The 20040-nt window shown below is 49.6% G+C and overlaps 1 protein-coding gene across 4 annotated transcripts in view; it reads right to left on the bottom strand.

The window, feature by feature from the left end:
- HDLBP (high density lipoprotein binding protein) overlaps positions 1-20040 on the bottom strand; it is a 933925-nt gene that overhangs the window by 605158 nt on the left and 308727 nt on the right. The gene's annotated exons all lie outside the window — the stretch shown is intronic.

Consider the following 20040-nt stretch of genomic DNA (forward strand, 5'->3'; position numbering starts at 1 on the left):
GGTATTCCACCATTTCAGTGAGCGAAGTGAGCGACTGTCGACCAACACCAGATCAGTAAGTTGTCCGTGAGCCTGGTTCCACTGTTGTGCTAGACATTCTTGCAAGGGACGCATTTGAAGTCGTGCGTGAGGCACAATGGAGCTGCAGGACGCCATCATGCCTAACAGTTGCATAAACACTCTTGCTGGAAGAGAGTGTTGAGTTTGAAATTTTAAGATGAGGTTTTGTATGTTGGTTATCCTGGCTGTGCTGGGATAAGCTATGGCCTTGGACGTATTTATGGTGGCTCCCAGATATTGATGTATTTGGGAGGGTTGCAGTTAAGATTTGGGATAGTTGATGGTAAATCCCAAGTCGTGTAGGGTTTGAATAGTGCGGTGAGTGTGGAGAACGCATTTGTCGAGAGTATTGGCTTTTATGAGCCAATCGTCGAGATACGGGAAGACATGGATTTGTTGTCTCCTGAGGTGCGCTGCCACTACTGCTAAGCGTTTGGTGAATACCCTGGGTGCGGTTGTTACTCCGAATGGGAGGACTGTAAACTGATAGTGCTGTCCGTCTACCACAAATCTTAGATACTTCTTGTGAGCGGGATGCATGGGGATGTGAAAGTATGCGTCCTTGAGGTCCAATGTGGCAAGGAAGTAGTCTTGTTGAAGTAGTGGGAGCACTTGTTGAAGAGTGATCATATGGAAGTGATCTGAGTGTATGTACTGATTTAGGAGTCTGAGGTAGAGTATGGGTCTTAACGTCTCGTCCTTTTTGGGGATTAGGAAGTATAGAGAATATACTCCTGTACCCTGATGTTGGAGTGGAACTGGTTCTATTGCGTGTTTTTGAAGCAAGGACCGAATTTCCTGTTCGAGGAGTGTAAGATGGTGTGGTGACATTGGACGGTGTTTGGGTGGTATGTGTGGGGGGGTGTTTGTGAGTTCGAGGCAGTAACCAAACTGGATAATTTGTCTTACCCACTTGTCTGTTGTAATGGAATTCCAGACAGGTAGGAAGTGTTGGAGTCTTCCCCCGACCGGAGTGGAATGGTCTGGGGGGAGTGGAGGCAAGTCAATGTTTAGTGGCTGGAGAGGTGCGGGTGTTGGTATTGCCCCGACCTCGGACCTTGGTGTTGTCTCCCCAATATCCTCCTCTAAAATATCCTCTGTTAGGGGATGTTTGTGCGGAGGTTTTACAAGTGGAAGAGGTGTCTGTTCCTACATTTTTGGAGGCTCCCCTATAAAATGGGCGTCGAAAGGAGCCTCGCTGTTGTGGAGACTGTAATGCTCCCATTGATTTAGCAGTCTTGTTATCTTTTTTCATCTTCTCTAGTGCAGTATCTACTGCGGGTCCAAATAGTTGCTCTTGGTTGAATGGTTGAGCAAGAATTGTTGTTTGTACTTCCGGCTTAAAGCCTGAAATACGTAGCCATGCGTGGCGTCTAAGAAGTATGCATGTGTTGACCGCCCTAGAAGCAGTGTCCGCGGCGTCTAGTGCACATTTGATTGATGCATTAGATATGAGTTTTCCCTCTTGGATGAGGTCATTGGCCTGGGATTTGTACTGATCTGGCAGGTGTTGCAAAAGATCTTTTAACTGATCATAATGAGCCCTATCATATCAGGCTAATAGGGCTTGTGTGTTGGCAATACGCCAATGGTTAGCAGCTTGTGCTGCAACTCTTTTGCCCGAGGCCTCGAATAGCTCAGACTCTGTCTGGGGGGCGGTGTGTCTCCTGTTTGGGAGTTAGCCCGCTTTCTTGCATTTGAAACGACTAAAGAGTCGAGGGAGCTGTGCTTTAATGTACGCGGGATCCTGTGGGGCCGGTCTATATTTTTTTTCAATTCGGGGGTTAAGAACTCTAGCTCTGAAAGGGTCTTTAAAAACCTCTGTGGCGTGTTTTATGACTCCCTTAATCATGGGCAAGATCTGAACTGATTTTTGCGACTGCTCGAATGTGTCTAGAAGAAAGTCCTCTTCGGGTATCTGAATGCATGGTGACGCCATGGAAAAGTGCCGCCCTGTTTATCAGCTGCCCAAACCCTAGGTGGTCATCAGGAGGGGAGGGTTTGGAGGGGTATGTAGTGGGATCAGGAATATCAGGTAAAGGGTAAGCCCAGTTATCTAAGGGTGCCGTATCCGGGAGTGTGAAAGGATCATTACGATCATTCAGGTTATCCGGATCCCCCCCTCCCCCCTAATCATCATCCTGTGGAGGTGGTGTATGTGAAGGAGATGGTAGAGGAGAAGGAGATGGGGGCAGAGGGGGTGGGATGAGAGGTGATATAGGAGAGGAAGGACGAATGGGTGAGGTGGCGAAGTCCTTCTTCCTTATGGGAGCTGGAGGAGGTGTTGTCTCCAGGTTCCTTTTCTTGTATGGCACAGCGGTGACATGTCCGGTTTTTGGATTGATATAAATCCTTTTTTGCCTCGGATCCAGGCGAAAAAGTTCTTCATTGTCCGAAAGTGGCTTTGGTGCTGACTTTTTTGGTTCCGATCTATGTTTTGGATGATTGGTAGAGTCTTTGCGGACTTTTTTTGGTACCGATGATGGTTTCGGTGCCGGCGGGGATTTCGGTGCTGAAGGATGTTTTGGTGCCGGTGGAGATTTCGGCCTCGATGGTTTCGGAGCCTGCTTCGGTGCAGAGAGGTCTTGAGTCTTCGGTGCCGAAGGTATTGTGGGCACAATAACATATGGTTTGCTCGAGCCACCTGTAGACTTGTATTTCTTCGGAGCCGGGGCCCGAGGGCGGGGCTTCTGAAGACGACTGGGGCCAGCTGGCGGAGTCTTGATCAATGTCTTTTTTGGGGGGGTTGGGGTAGGGGCACTGGTACTCACTCGTTGCCCCGGAGTGATGAGGTCATCAAAATCGTCCGTTTCGGATACGATTTGGAGGTCTTCGGAATCGTCTTCCGGGACATCCTGGGCAAAGATGTCCTCTGGTTCTGGAGCAGATCTAGCCATGATATGGCGTTGAGCTCTTCAGTCCCGGATGGTTTTCTTGGAACGGAATGCGGCGCAGGCTGGACAGCTGGATTCGTTATGTTCCGGCGAGAGGCACAGGTTGCAGACCTCGTGGTGGTCACTGTGGGGGAACTTTGCTCCACATTGGGGGCATTTTTTAAAAGGTGTCCTTTCCATGAGCCGTATCCGGAACCGGTCCGATTAGAATTCAACGTCGAGTTGCAAAGGTATTTGGTTTCGAAAGCTGGATTTTCAGAAGTTTTCAGCCGGAGTGGAAAAGTTCATCCGAACCCAATGGCGGAAAAAAACAATCTGAGGATGGAGTGGATGCCCATGCGCACTGTTGTCCAGAGGAGAAGTCACCTATCTCGTGACCAAAAGGCTTCTTCATAAGACAACAACAACCTGCAATCATCCAAGCCCAACACCAGATGGCGATCTTATCCTAAGTATGTGATCTGCAGCTCATATGCCTCGAACTTTTAGCTTTTCGTCGAAGTCTTTCTTGCGTTGCAAGAGGTTATCCATTTTGGCCTCGAGCCTCTTTCGTCTCCATCTCTGCCGGGTGATCAGCTTCGAAGGCCTCGACCTTCCTCTTCGCGGTTGTCGACGTCAAAACCTGTCTCGGGCCTTCGCCTTTCGACGTTGAGGCCTCTTTCGTGGCTGCTCTTCGGCACCTTACCGTGGTCTTGGGATTTTGCCGCCTGGGGGTCCTTCTCAGAGGATCCGACGGACTATTTGTCCCTGGATGCAGTAGTTGACGTAGAGTGCTTCGACGGCCCTGCTCCTTTCGAGGACTTTGGCTCGCCTTTGCGAGTATCAGTGGAGGGTTTAGGGTTCGACGACTCTTACCTCCTTCGACGTTTTCTTTTCGACCTAAAAGTCTTCTGGTCCTTCTGCTACGTTGTCTTCCTCTCCACTGGAGAGTCCCAAATCTCGTAGCGATGGGGCGTCCCCTGCCCCTGAATGTTGTAGTTTGCTCTTCTCTGTCTCTCCCTTACTCTGGGTGAATGCTGCACAGGCGTTGCAGTCCTCGCTTCGATGGTCGAGCGGCAAGCAGAGATTGCAAACCGGGTGTTGGTCCTTTTGCATGTACTTGTGGTGGCAGTTTGCGCAGAATTTGAACGGAGTCTTATCCATCACCGCGCCCAGGGAGCCCCCTGTATGCACATTCTCCTTCGAAAAACGTTGAATTCTTCGAAGTTTTCTGAACTGTAGTAGAGTTTCTTCCTACTTGGTCTCCGGTGTCTTCCCCGGTGATGTATTCCAATCTTTCGGCGATTCTTCTCTCCAAAGTTCTTGGAGCTCCTTCCGGTTGATCCAGACCCAACGGCCGAAAAAATAATCTGAAGATGGCAACCAAAGGTGGGAGCTTCCGGAGGAAGCGCGTCGACATCCCGAAGGACACCAAATGGTGGTATGTCGACGCCCACCTGGGCCACGAAAAAAAGAAAAGAAAAAAAAAAAAAGAAGAAATACTACAATTCCGGACCCAACCACTAGATGGCGGAAGAATGCATAGCATAGTGAATCCAGAAAGATTCAAGCTGCAAAACTGTGAAAGTCTCCCTCCGACCGGCGTGGAATGGTCTGGAGGGAAGACAGTGTTTATTATTGGGAGAGGCGCGACTGTTGTTAACTCGGCCTCTTCCTTTGTTGTGGTTTCCTCTGTACCCACGTCTAAAATATCCCTTGTCGGGGGATGTTTGCGAGGGGTTTTTATAGGAGGAAGAAGCGGTGTCTGCGCTGATATTTTTGGACGCACCTCTATAGAAGGAACATCAAAAGGAACCTCGTGTAGATGGATACTGTAAGGCTCCCATGGATTTAGCATGCTCAGTGTCCTTTTTCATTTACTCTAACGCTGTATCAACAGCTGGGCCAAAAAGTTGTTCTTGATTGAACGGCTGATTGAGGATAGTTGTTTGTACCTCCTGTTTAAAGCCAGAAATGCGTAGCCAGGCATGTCTCCGTAGTAACACACTAGTGTTAATGGATCTAGATGCAGTGTGCTGCTTCGAGGGCACATTTAATTGACGCGTTATTAATGAACCCTTCTCAATTAAATCATTGGCCTTGGTTTTATATTGATCAGGCAAATGCTGCAATAGGGTTGCTAGTCGGTCGTAATGAGCCCCATCGTACCAAGCAAGTAATGCTTGTGCATTGCCTATCCTCCAGTGACTGGCTGCTTGGGCTGCAAATAGTTTGCCCAAAGCATCTAATAATTTGAACTCTTTGTCCGGAGGTGGAGCGTCCCCAGAGGTCTGAGAGTGGGCACGTTTTCTAGCGTTGGTCAGTACTAGAGAATCTAAAGGAAGTTGTCCCTTGATGTAGGTGGGATCATTGGGAGCGGGTTTATATTTTTGGTCAATTCTAGGATTGAGAATTCTAGCCCTTACAGGGTCTTTGAATATGTCTGGGTTGTGTTTAATGACGCCTTTTAACATTGGAAAGGTTAGTACGGTCTTTTGAGACTGTGCAAAGATGTGTATTAGGTAGTCCTCTGTGGAGTCCGAATGCATTTGAACACCATGGTACTGGGCGGCTCTGTTTATTAGCTGACTAAAACCAATATTGTCATCTGGGGAGATGGCTTTGTAGGGTATGCATCGGGATCAGGAGGATCTACTGGGTTATAATCATCCCAATCGTCCTGCGGTACATCTGTGTTGTCATCAGGGTCAGTGAAAGGGTCATTGTTCCCTCCCCATCCCCTAAATCATCATCGACCTGTGATGGTGGTGAGCGTGATGGAAGTATGGGAAAATTTGGAGGAGAGACAGGCTTAGTAGGAAGAACAGGAGAAGTGGGTCTTAAAGGTGAAGTGGCACAGTCTTTTCTTTACAGGCACTTAAGGGATGTGTGGGGCGTCCAATTTCATCTTCTTGCGTGAAACATAGACCCCAAAAACAGGACATGTGGTCAATGTGGAGTGTTTTTTGTTTTGGATCGATGGGATCTGGTAGAAAAAGTTCTTACTCTTCGACAGTCGTTTTCGGCGCCGATTTTTCGTGTCCGAGCGAGGTTTCGATTTCTGCTCTGGAGCCTTCGAAGGGGTTTTTGGATCCTTCGGCTTCGACACAGAGTCGGAAATCTCCCGGTTCTGAGTGTTTTGGTTTCGGATCCGAGGTCTTTACTTTTGGCGCCAAGGTGCCGATGTCTTTTTGGTTGAGGGAATAGGATGCGCTCCCGGTTTCGGTGCCGATAGTATCTGCAGGGCACTGACATGTAGCTTGCTCGGTCTCGAGCTGCCGGAAGGCTTCTCCTGTCTTCGGAGCCGGGGCTTCTGAAGCTCTTTCGGTCGTGACTGGGGCCCACAGGCAAAGTCTTGACCGGAGCCTTCTTTTTTCAGGTGGGGTTGGGGCAGTTGTACTCACTCGTTGACCTGGAGTGATGTGGTCGGAGTAGTCTTTCTTTCTCGGAAACTATTTTCAGATCCTCCGAATCTTCCTCCGGGACATCGGGGCCTTCGTTTAAGATGTCCTCCGGCACCGGAGCTGCTCGTTGCGCCATGATGTGTCGTCGGTCCCGATTATCACAGACAGTCTTTTTAGATCTAAAGGAGGCGCAGGCCTAGCAATTATTCTCGTCGTGCCTAGGTGAGAGACAGAGGATACAGACCTTGTGGTGGTCGCGCTGTGTGGAAATTTAGCTTCACACTGGGGGCATTTTTTGAATGGAGTCCTTGCCATTAGCCGTAGGCCCGAATGGCGTCGATAGGCCCAGCGACCTGCGTCGACGACTGGAATCGGGTATTTCAGGAGCGCATCGAAGAGCACGCGATCGAAAACAATACCGTCAAGTTTGATTGTTTGTGCATCGAAAAGGTTTGGATAATACAGTACCGAATGCAGAAGTTACATCCGAACCCGAAATCTGAGGATGGAGTCGATGCCCATGCGCACTATCGTCCAAGGGACGAGTCACCTATCTCGTGACTACAAAAGACTTCTTCCAAGACAACAAGGTGCAAGCATCCGAGCCCAACACCAGATGGCGATCTATGCGCAGAGTGAATTTTGCAGCTCATATGCCTCGAACATGAACTCATTGGTTAACAGGTAAGTGCTCGTTCTTTGGGCTTCAGCTTCTGGGGTTAGAACAAGGGTTCCCCCAGGGTCAAAGATGCACTCTCAAAGTACTCTCAGCTGCACTAGGGCGGCCAGGTGCAGAGTGCTGAGGCCCAATTTTATCCAGAGGGGTATAGGGGGCCTCCGGTTGGTGGCTGCTCACGAGCAGGCCACAGGGTTGTGGGAGCAAATCTTTTGGAATTAATCTCAGGGCAAAGTGGGGTTCAAGTTAGCACAAAGTGCACCCACAGTGGCAGCCCGGTGCAGAGCGCTGTTTGGGAGTTGGTGCCTGTTGTCAATGGGGATTCTCCAGTTGCAACCAACTCTGTAGGCTCGGGGAAGACATTCTGGAGTAGACTACCGGTTGGAGAGGTAAGTTGGGATGTTGTGGGATGCTGTGACACAGTGTTGGGCCACCCAACACCGTGGGCCGTCTAATGCAAGGGTATCTTTTGGCATTGTTTTTTTTTTACCAGCTCCGGTCAGGGGATCCTCCAAAAAGGGGCTGTAGGCATCGTCTGGAGAGTTGAGATTGGTCATGGATCATCAGATCCCAGGTCAGGATCACCGGGGAGACCTCCTTGTGGTTTTGGGTCACTGGCACTCTGGCCGTGGGTGTCGGGTGCAGAGTGGTGCAGACTCACAGATTTGGCTGAAGCCAGAGTGTGTTGGTGAGCAAATCCTGTGCTCACAGGAGACTGTTGGGGAAGGCAAGGCAGGTCCTCCGGGTTCTGCTTGCTGCAGGACACATTGGGATTCCGCTGGAGCAGGTCGAGGTCCGGACAGGCGAGTAGGGCTGGAGCAAAGTCAGTTGGTGTCCCACTCTTCATTCAGTATGGCTCTTCGGTCCTTCTAGTTTTTTCTCGTCTGAGGAGGCAAGGTTCAGGGTTGCCCCTAAATACTAAATTTAGAGGCGTTTCAGGTAGGTACAAGTTGGGACAAATGCGTCCCGTCCTTCGGGTGGGTACACCCACTATTATGCAATCCTCCAGTGAGAGTGGGGCATAAGCCTCACTCTGGTTGCCTGGGTTCCCCCCCCAATCTACAAGATGGCGGGGACTGAGTTGCGCTTCGACTCACCTCCCCCACCTGAGGGGTTAAGTTGGCAGAGTTGGGCACACGTCTCCTCCCGTTTTCCTGACTATTCTCCCGCCAAAAGTGTGTAGATAGGATGCAACTACTGCAAGGTGTAAAACTATGGAAGTATAAGCAATACCGAAGTGCTGTAAATGCAAAAGGTAACAAATGTTTTGTACAGATTCATTGAATGGATCAATATATGGTTACAATGATAAAAAACAAATCTTTTCCACTCAGTTGCATAACAAGCTCTAGCGGTAGGCTTACGTGCTTCCTTAAGAATGGTCATACATTATGGAAGCACATTTAATTACCTGAATTCCATTACTTCATGAGCCAAATCACAAGGTTTAGCTCCTTTGAGTTTGGATGTCTGATTTCGCCATAGTTCTGAGTGAGAAGATTCTGCTTGAGGTGAAGCTTCCCGTATAGAACTACTGAAAGTTCCAGTAGTGTGGTGAACCAAGTGTAGGAAGCTGGCTCTGAATATACTATACCACAGTGAGGTATAGTGTGCACAGAGTCCAGTGGAACCCAAAACGTAGGCAGAGGTTAAGTAGATATCACCTCAATCTCGATTTGTGGTAGTGTGGTCAAGCAGTAAGGCTTTAACGGAGGACAGTGTTAAGCATTTGTTGTGTACACAGTCAGCAAATGAATTCACACACTCAAACACTGAACTTCAGACCAATAGTTTCTGTATACAAATATTCAAGTTACTTTATTTCCTAGAACCAAGCAAGCCTGGCACAGGTAAGTTGATAAATACTTTACAGTAAATATTGAATATGCTACTTACCAGTATGCATCTGTTCTTGGCATGTAGGGCTGCTGACATTCATATCTGTGCATAGATCGCCGCCTAGTGTTGGGTCCGGATGTTTGCACGTTGTTGTCCTGGAAGAGTCTTCGAAGTATCCTTGGATAGGTGACTCCTCCCCTGGACTACAGTGCGCATGGGCATCCTCTCCATCCTCAGATTGTTTTTCGCCATTGTGGCAGTGATGGAGTAGATACAGAAAGTGATGACCATGCTTGCAGTAATTCTGAGAGCTGCAGCTGCGACAGGCGCCGGGGAGGAGGGAGGGCGATATGAATGTCAGCAGCCCTACATGCCAAGAACAGATGCATACTGGTAAGTAGCATATTCAGTTCGAGGCATGTGGGCTGCTGAATTCATATCTGTGCATAGAATACATAGCAGTGCCCTCTATTGGCGGCGGCTACCCGTGCCAGCTGCAGCGGTCTGAAAAAGTGTTTTGAGAACAGCCTGTCCTACAGCTGCCTGCTGTTTTGACTGCACATCTACGCAATAGTGTTTTGTAAATGTGTGTGTAGTGGACCATGTGGCTGCTCTGCATATATCATGCAGGGGAATGTTTCCTAGGAAGGCCATGGAAGCCCCCAACTTGCGTGTTGAGTGGGCTCGTGGTGGAATAGTTAATGTGCGTTTTGCCTTTTGATAACAGATTTGAATACACTTAACTATCCATCTGGCTATCCCTGCTTTGGAGATGGCGTTACCTTTGTGGTGTGGGGCAAAGGCAACGAACAGTTGTTTTGTCTTCCTGAAGGGTTTAGTCCTGTCGATGTAGTACATGAGGGCCCTCCGTACATCTAGTGTATGTAATGCCCTCTCTGCAACAGTTTGTGGGTTTTGGAAGAAAACGGGCAGTTCAATAGTCTGGTTCATGTGGAACTGCGATATTACCTTGGGCATGAATTTGGGGTTGGTACGTAGTACGACCCTGTTGGCGTGAACCTGAATAAATGGCTCTTGAACGGTTAGTGCCTGGAGTTCACTAACTCTTCTTAGGGAAGTGATCGCTACCAGGAAGGCTACTTTCCAGGTAAGGAATTGAATCTCGCATGAGTGTAGAGGTTCAAAGGGTGGACCCATCAGGCGTGTGAGGACCAAGTTGAGGTTCCACATTGGAGCCGGTGGGTGACTAGGTGGAATGACTCGTTTGAGTCCTTCCAAGAATGCTTTGATGGCAGGCACTCTGAAGAGAGAGAGGTGCTGCCTGGTTTGCAGATAGGCTGATATTGCGGTCAAATGGACCCGTATAGAGGTGTACGCCAGATTGCATCGGTATAGGTGTAAGAGGTAACATATGATGTTGTGGATGGATGCGTCCAGCGGGTTAATGTCATTATTACCGCAATAAATGACGAACCGTTTCCATTTGGCTGCATAGCAAGCTCTTGTAGTGGGTCTCCTGGCCTCCTTGATGATGTCCATACAGTCAGGTGGCAGATTGAGATAGCCAAACTCTAGGACTTCAGGAGCCAGATCGCCAGGTTCAGCTGTTGCGGATCTGGGTGCTGAACCTCTCCATGGTTCTGCGTCAAATGCGCGGGTTTGATCCGCAGCCTTTGATGCGGTACCACGGAAAGTTCGAGGAAGGTGGTGTACCACGGCTGGCGTGCCCACGTGGGAGCAACTAGGACGAGTGTCAGGGAGTGTTGTCGGAGTTTGCGAGCCACCAGCGGTATCAACGGTGCTGGAGGAAAAGCGTACGCAAATTTGCCGGACCAGTTCATCCATATCGCATTGCCCTGCGACTGCGGGTGTGGGAATCTGGCGGCGAAGCTTTGGCATTTTGCGTTTTCGCTTGTCGCGAATAGGTCTATTTCTGGGTGACCCCACTGCTGGAAGTACGGTTGGAGTACCGATGGGTGTAACTCCCACTCGTGCATCTGGTGGCTGTGTCTGCTGAGCAGATCCGCCATCTGGTTGTCCTTGCCGGGGAGGTGTTCCGCCATGAGGAACATGTTCCTCTGAATGGCCCACTTCCACATGCTCTGAGCCAGATGAGACAACTGTGGAGAGTGTGTCCCTCCCTGCTTCTGTATGTAGTACATTGCGGTCATGTTGTCCGTCCGGATCAACACGACCTTGTTGCACAGATGTACTTTGAAAGCCTTCATGGCCAGGAAGATTGCCATCAGTTCCAGAAGGTTGATGTGCATCTTCTTCTGTTGTGTCGTCCATAGTCCCTGCACTGTGTAGTGGAGTACATGAGCTCCCCATCCCTGGAGAGACGCGTCCGCTGTCAGTACTATTTGTGGAACAGGCTCTTGGAACGGTCGGCCCTTGCAAAGGTTTTGTGGATTCCACCAATGCAGAGAGTTGTATGCCCGACCGCTCACCAACACTAGGTCTTTCAACTGTCCTTGAGCCTGATTCCACTGACGTGCTAGGCACTCCTGAAGTGGGCGCATATGTAATCTCGCGTGCGGGACTATGAAGATGCAGGAGGCCATCATGCCTATCAACTGCATAAACACTCGCGCTGGAAGCGAGTGGTTGGGTCTGAACTTGGAGATCAGCGCTTGTATGCCGTTGATCCTCACTAAATTTGGCTGAGCTGTGGCCGCCAGAGTGTCTATAGTCGCACCTAGGTACTGTTGTACGTGTGCGGGCTGGAGATGAGACTTTGGGTAATTTAGTGAGAATCCCAGACTGTGAAGAAGGTGAATGGTACGGGACACGTGGCTTGCACATTGCTGGGCCGATCTCGCTTGAACGAGCCAGTCGTCTAGGTAGGGGTAGACGTGTATGTGCTGTCTCCGTAAATGTGCCGCCACCGTAGCTAGGCACTTTGTGAAAACCCTGGGCGCTGTTGTCACGCCGAAGGGAAGGACTTTGAACTGATAGTGCTGCCCCTGAACAGTGAACCTGAGGTATTTTTTGTGTGAGGGGTGGATGGGTATGTGAAAATACGCATCCTTGAGGTCCAGTGATGCTAGGAAGTCTCCCTGCTGGAGAAGCGGAAGGACTTGCTGTAGAGTGAGCATGTGAAAGTGCTCCGAAAGAATGTACTGGTTCAGGGGTCTCAGGTCTAATATAGGCCTGAGCGACCCGTCCTTTTTTGGAATTAAGAAGTAGAGGGAGTAAACCCCCGTGCCCCGCTCGTGGACGGGTACGACCTCGATAGCGCCTTTTAGAAGCATACTTTCTACCTCTTGCTGTAAGAGCGTCAAGTGCTCTGAAGACATAGGACGGTTTCTTGGTGGTATTGTGGGTGGAGTGGAAGTTAACTCCAGACAGTAACCGTATTTTATAATATCTTTGACCCACCTGTCCGTGGTGATGGAGTTCCACGTGGACAGGAACCGTTGTAGCCTTCCCCCGACAGGTGTTATGTGGTCGGGAGGAAGGGAGAGGGCGTCACTGCTTGTTCTTGGGGGAGGACCTGGTGTTGCCGTAGCCACGTCCTCTGCCCTTGGTACTGGAGCCACGATAGCCACCTCGGGTGTTCTTATCGTAGGTGGTCTGCGTATTACCCTTGTTATATGTTTGTTGTGACCCCTGTCCTCTGCCTGCTCCCTTGTTTCCGGGGCGACGAAAGGAGCCGCTCCGAAAGGACTGAGTTTGTAGGGCGCCCATGGACTTTGCAGTGTCCGTGTCCTTTTTTATCTTCTCGAGGGTGGCGTCAACCTCAGGCCCGAACAAAAAGTCGGGGTTGACAGGCTGATTAAGGATATTGTTTTGTACCTCAGGCTTGAATCCTGAGATACGTAGCCAGGCGTGACGTCGTAGGATGACGCTAGTGTTGATGGCCCTGGCAGCCGTGTCAGCAGCGTCTAGTGCACATTTGATGGCAGCATTTGTGAGTAGCTGTCCCTCTCTGATAAGGATTTCTGCACCTTCTTTGTAGGGGTCAGGGAGGTGTTGAAGGAGTTGCTCCATTGTGTCATAGTGCGCCCTATCGTAGCGAGCGAGGAGCGCTTGAGTGTTAGCTATGCGCCATATGCTTGCAGCTTGTGCGGCAACTCGCTTGCCGGAGGTCTCCAGCACCTTGGACTCCTTGTCCGGGGGAGGAGCGTCACCCGTTGTCTGCGAGTGTGCCCTCTTGCGGGCATTCGCCACAACGATGGAGTCGAGTGGTAATTGTCCTCTGATGTAAGTAGGATCCCCAGGTGCTGATCTGTATTTCTTATCGATCCTGGGGTTTATCACTCGTGCCCTGGTGGGTTCCCTGAAAATGTCAGTGGCTGGCTTAAGGACCCCCTTCAACATTGGCAGAGTCTTTACATGTCTTTCTGAGGATGCAAAGGTGTCCATTAGAAAGTCATCTTCGATGATATCAGAGTGAAGCTGTACATCATGGTTGTTCGCCGCCCGTTCAATCAGAGCGTTGAACGCCGCAGTATCCTCTGTGGGTGACGTTTTTGCCCCATATAGTTGTGGGTCCTGTGCATCAAGAGGTGCACTGGGGTCTGCAGGGTCGCCCCAAGTTTGGTCAGGGTCCTGCTGGTCATCAGGGTCCGTGTCCACATGGTAGGGGACTTGTTCACCCATGTAGTCCTCCAATGCATCCGTGTCGGAGCGTGTGGGGGAGGCCCGGTGTGGATCCTGGTAGGGTGAATGAAAGGGTTCATACAGGAGAGGTTCTGTGTCCACAGGCAGCTTCCTCTTTAGCGGGATCCTGAAAGGTTCCAATGGCGGTTCCGAAGTTATCCTTCGGTCGTGGAGAATCATCCTGCCAGTGTCGGCGTCGATGACGCGTGACGGTGACGGCTCGACAGGCGTAACCGCAGTTTTGGTGGCCTGTGTCCTGAGTTGAAACGCCTTCGGGATTGTGGATGGAGGCAAGCCGAAGGTAATGCTGGTCGGCACCGACGAAACCGCTGGATCGATCGAACCCGACTGGTCCTGGAGGGCAGCCTTGGTTTTGCAGCCTGGCATTGCGCCAGGCCGTACTCGGGGCGCCTTAGAGGTCGTGGCCCCCGCCAGGGTCGTCGAGGCGGCTGCAGATATCTTCTGCGCCCGTGGTGCATCGAGCCGAGGTGCGGAGATCACCGTCGACGTCTTCGACACGTGAGGTTTCGGTGTCGTCGAGGGGGTGCTGCGAGGCGTAGCAGGCGGGACGGCCCTCGGTGTCGGTGGCGTCGACGCCGGTAACCGAGCAGGTTTTTCGGCGCCGATGGCCTTCTTCCGTTTGTCGACTCCCATGTCGCCCGTCTCGAGTTCGGCACCGAAGTCCCCCTTGGTGCGGTCGGTGCCGACACGGTGCGCCGGCGTCGAAGGTGTTGAAGGCCTCGATCCGACTAGCGCCACTTTCAGTTTCGGTTTCGTAGGAACCTGAGCAGCTTTCGGTTTCGGTTTCGTGGAAGGGAAACCAGCTGGCTTAAGCGGTAATGGCTGCCGCTGAACGTCCGAGGCCGGGCCCGAGGGCGGGGCCGAAGGACTGCGTGATAGGTCTCGGGTAAGGCCCGAAGGCGATCCCTCGACCGGAGCCATAGTCTGTGGCACTGGTGAATTCTCGGTTTGAACAGGTAGGCCTTGTTCATCATCGGAGCTACTCTCTTCGGCCCCTAAGGCCTCCTCGTCGTCTCCTACCTCGGTGTCGTCTTCACCTCTGTGGAAGAGTGACTCGTCGGCCTCGTCCGATCCGGGTTCTTGGTCGGAAACGGGACTGGAGGGTAAGACTTCTACTTCTTCGACGTCGTCCGCGTCGTCGAAGATGTCAGCTGGGGCCGGTGCCGCGTGCTGCGCTTCGAGCCTCGCCGCTCGACGATTCCGCAGAGTCTTCTTTGAACGGAACCGGGCACAGGCCATACATGTCGACTCGTCGTGGTCCGGCGAAAGGCATTTGTTGCACACCGGATGGACGTCGATGTGTGGGTACTTCGCATTACATACCGGACACCTTTTGAATGGCGTCCTCGATTCCATCGTCGAAGTAGTTGATGGACAGGTAAATGCGAACAAAGTCGGTGCTGGAAGTTAGTAAACTAACAGAGAGTATCGAAAACCGATCGATAAACAGTACCGACGCGAACTAAAGGCCTCGACAAAATTTTTTCCTAACTTGAGCTAAGATAGCACATCCGAACCCAATGGCGGAAAAAAACAATCTGAGGATGGAGAGGATGCCCATGCGCACTGTAGTCCAGGGGAGGAGTCACCTATCCAAGGATACTTCGAAGACTCTTCCAGGACAACAACGTGCAAACATCCGGACCCAACACTAGGCGGCGATCTATGCACAGATATGAATTCAGCAGCCCACATGCCTCGAACACAGTTGTAATACAGTTTGGATTGTAATTGTATATGCACTTTGTTTTGACACAGTATTGTTACTGAGAAACGCAATGCTTTGTAAATACAGGACATTTATTTTGAATGGGCTTTTCAGTAAAATGACCAGTACATTACTTACAGATTACTTTTCCTACACAGTGTAGTATTTATTTTATAGGTTTTATATAGCGCTGGCTGGACCCAGAGTTATCAGAGCGCTTTACATGATAGAGCTAGTTACGGTAAGAGATAAATTACAGCATAAAAGAATAACAAAAATATCAGAGTGCTTAACCCCTTCCATGCGGCGCGGATTCCCCCGCGGTGCTGACCGTTGCTTGCGCGGGCGTGGTCATGACGGAACGGTTCCGTCATGAGCACAGCTCAACCGACGCTCATGACGGAACCGTTCCGTCATGAGCACCGAAGGGGTTAACAAGACAGATACATATGGTAAAACAAAATTACAACATCATAGGATAAACAGCAGGTAAAACCGAGAACAAAAGGCTTGAGGTTAAACATATGTAAACATATACTCTGAGAAAAGTTGAAATACCTATAAGATATGGAAGAGCAAGTTTAAGGCTCAGATAGAGACCCCCAACATTTATTGAGGAGGTGAATTTTGAGATCTTTTTTAAAGCTGGTGTAGGAAGGGTTGCATCACAGGTCTTTGGGGAGGGCAATTCCAGATGTAGGGGGCATTTCCGGAGAAGGAGCAAATTGAGTGGATTTCTTTTTTAGCAGGGGTGGGGACAAGGAGGAGGGTCTTGGTGCTTCTTAGGGGTCGTGTGCTGCCCGCTTTGCAGAGTTTTTTGGCAAGGTATGGTAGTGCATTTTGATGGAGGACTGTGTGTGATGCATGCGTTTTTGTAGGCAGATCTGCCTTCGATGGGAAGCCATTTTAGAGTTTTGAGAGCTGGGGAAATGTGGTCGAACCGTTTACAGTCTGTGATGAGCCTGGCTGCAAGGTTGAGTACAGATTAGAGTGGAGCTAGGTGGACCTTGGGGATTCCGGTGAGGATGGCATTGGCGTAATCGATTCGTGAAAGGACAGGGGATTGAACCACTAATTTAAAATCTTCAGTTGGGAGAAAGGGTTTTATTTTCTTGAGATGACGCAGAGTGAAGAGGGCTCCTTCAGCCGAATTTTTGATGTGGACATTGAGGTTAAGACTTATCGATGGAGGATACCAAGAGATTTTACGGAGTTGGACAAGGAGAGAGAGCAGTTGAGGGCATTGAGGTCGGAGATCCAAGTTTGAATGGGGAGAGGGTTGTTTTGGTGGAGAAGAGGATGATATCAGTTTTTTTGGAGTTGGGTTTGAGATGATTAAGGTGGAACCAGGATTGGATTTTAGTGAAGGTGTATGATGTCAGCGTGGGTTTTGATCTTGTAATAGAGTTGGGTGTCATCGGCATACAGATGGTAGTGGACACCAGCTTGATTTAGAATGAAGGTGAGGGGTTCCATAAAGAGGTTAAAGAGTGAGGGTGAGAGAACAGATTCCTGGGGAATTCATAGGTTGACCGGAGTGGGTTTAGAGAGAGTCTTGAATTTTAATTTGTTGGGTTTGATGTTGAAGATAGGAGACAAACCATTTGTGAGTAGTACCATTGAGGACGAAGCGATCTTTAAGCACATTAAGTAGGGCAGAGTGGTCAACAGTGTCAAGAGCTGCGGAGAGATCAAGGAGGATAAGAAGACATGGCTCACCATTAAGTGAGTGGTGGATGTCATCAACAATGTTTAGTATGGCAGTTTAAGTGCTGCAGCCTTTTCTGAAGCCTGATTGTAAGGGATCCAGAAGGTTGAATTTGTCATTGTGTTTGTCTATATGGAGCAAGACGCATTTTTCGACTGCTTTAGAAAAAAGGGGGGCAGTTGGTGATGGAGCGGAGGTTGTTTAAGTCATTAGGATCAGCATCAGGGTTTTTGATAATGGGGGAGATTTGACCAAGTTGGAGGGAGCTAGGGACCTTTCCAGTAGCAAGGGAGGTGTTGAGGATTGTGGTCCAGGATGGGACGATTATGTGCTTTACGTCTTAGACAAGGTTAGAAGGGAGGGGTATTTGGTATGGGAGAATGGTTTTAGTTAAGTAATATTGCTGTGGACTTCGTGCTCAGTTATAGGGAGGAAATTATGCCAGGAGGCATTGTTTTTTGGTCGTGAGTATGGGAGCTTGGGTACAAGAGGAGTAGGGTGTGAGAAAGTGGCTCTGTATATACTGTTCCCAAATAGGTACAGTGTGTACACAGTCCACAGAGGTTTGGCAGAGGCTAAAGTTAAATACAACCATACTCTCTAAAGTGGTAGCTTGGTCGAGCAGTAAGGCAGTATCAGAGGACAGTGTAAAGCATTTTGTTGTATACACTCAGTTAGCAAATGGTTTCACACACTCAAGAGCTGAACTCTAGGTCAATGGTTTAAATATAAAAAAATATAATGTTTTATTTTAGAACAAACAATAGGTATTAAAATATACTCTCAGAATGAGATGCTTTAGGTAAATACTTTTGCAATATGCAATTGGCTTTTGTAGATATTTACAAGTTGTTGCAATAGGCAACACAATTTTAAACACAATGCATTGAGGTCAATGGAAGATTCAGGATTCCTTTTGTAATTCCAGGACTGGATCCTAGATTCAGTCCTGGGACAGTTCTTAGAAACAAGTGATAAAAGTCGACTTAGTTACTGTTATGATTTTTAGGCAATATTTTTCGATTTTAAAAGTTGACACTTAGAAGAAATTCCAAGTCAGTGTCCGTCGTCCTCTTGATAGCTCTGCACAGCTTCTAATCCTTCGTCGCCTTTTCTTGTGGTTGCTGGATCTGAGGAAGGAAGGTTCAGGGTGCCCCTAAGTACTAAATTTAGGAGTGTTACAGGTAGGTTTAAGGGCAGGGACCAATGGGTCCCTTCCCTCGGGTGGGTACACCCCCTATTCTGCCACTCTCCAGTGGGAGGGGGGCAGGAGCCTGTCCCTGATTGGCTGGGTCCCCCCATCCTCAAGATGGCAGAAACTCTAGGTTGCGCTTCACCTCGCCTCCCCACCTTAGGGGTGGAGTTGGCAGAGGTGGGCACACCTCTTCCTCACTGTTTTTCCCACCGGGTCTCCCGCCCAAAATGGGGGGTAGAACCAGTGGGGACCAGTTGCTGAGTACAGCAAGTGGTCTGGAGAAGCTCACAAAGGCGGCTTCTCCTTTGTGAACCCTGTCCATCCTGGGGAAGGAGGCTTGGCACCTCGTCCCAGGATGTGCATTGTTTCAGGCCCCCGAGAGCAGCAAGCTCTCGTCCCAGGGGTCCAGAAACAAGTCTGGTGGTGGCAGCCTGCGCAGTCAGTCCGGTCACTGGGAGTTGGTAGAGTTTCAGGGGGTATCTATAAGATACCCTCTGTCTTGCATTTTACATTAAATGCCAAACTGGCATCAGTGTGGGTTTAATGTGCTGAGAAGTTTGATACTAAACTTCCCAGTCTTCAGTGCAGCCATTATGGTGATGTGGAGTTCGTAATGACAACCTCCCAGCACCATATACTTTTAATGGCAGCACTGCACTTGCAGGACCCAGGAATAGACTTGGGCACTGTAGGGGTACAGGGCTCGTGCACCTGTACCCTCACCACTGGCATAGGGCACCCAGCTAGAAGGGTGACTGGTGTATGCCAGGGCAGTGGTTTGTGGGCATGGCACACAGTGTGCCAGGTCGTCTTTTGTTCTGCACCCAGACACTCAGCCTGCAAAGGCAGTGGGTGTGTGTCAGGGTATACGGCCTCTAAGGGTGGCACAATAAGTGCTGCAGCCCTTAGGGGCCTTCTCTGGCCAGAGTGCCCTGGGTACCTATGGTTCCATTTACCAGGGGCTGACATGTGGCCAGAGATGCCAATTGGGCTTAGGCTTCAATGCAGCTTTAGGGAAGGAACACACACCCTGGGTACATGATTGGCAGGAGCCCAGGGTACACTCAGTCAAAGTAAATCAGCAATTCAGCAAAAAGTGGGGGCATACCATGCAAGAAAGAGGGCACTTTCTCACACTTGTTGCCTTCCTCTTATCCATTGTAGGAGGCACTCCTTCCTACGAATTATTATAATGCTGGAATCCTCCCAGAATATGGCTGTTCAAGAGGTGGCCCAGCCTCCTCTGGGCTTGGACAGGCCCTCCCTCGGCCCAGGCACGCGGAGTGTCGTGCGTGGTGCACACTTATATGCGCGAGTGCTGCAGGGGGTTGTGGCAGTTGTAGTTTCCCCTGCGGCTTCCCCCCCCCACACACGAAGATCCTGGTGTCAGTGGGAGTCAACAGCAAACTGATTTACTAACCTTTTCTCTAGGATATGCTCCAGTGTGATATCTAGGCATGTCACACTGAGTAGAAAAAGTAACTCAAAAAGTAATCTAAAAAGTAACATACAAAGTAATCTGTGAAGTAACTGAAAAGTAATTTAGAAATATTTACTTACCTGTAATTCAACCAACTGCATTTGAACCTGCATTCAACACCTAATCACTGCATAAGATTTTGCAAAGTATTATTTCACTTACCTGCACCAGGCTTGGCTTGGTTCTAGAAATAAATTAACTAAATAATATTTTTATACAAATCAAATTGGTCTGAGTTGAGTCAGAGTGTGTGACATCTTTTCTTGCCTAAGTGTGTACAACAAATGCTTAACACTACCCTCCAATAAAGCCTTACTGCTCGCCCACACTACCACAATAGCAAGAGTAAGCTGCTATCTACCTTTACCTCTGCCTACCTTTGGGGTTCCACTGGACTCTGTGCAGACTACTTCATTGTGGTATAGTATATATGGAGCCAGCTTCCTACAGATAGTTAATCAACTTTCTCCTGAACTGTGTTGATGATAAAGTCAACAACAACGGCGGCAT

Source organism: Triturus cristatus, chromosome 11 (genome assembly GCF_964204655.1).
Source record: "Triturus cristatus chromosome 11, aTriCri1.1, whole genome shotgun sequence".
NCBI lineage: Eukaryota > Metazoa > Chordata > Amphibia > Caudata > Salamandridae > Triturus > Triturus cristatus.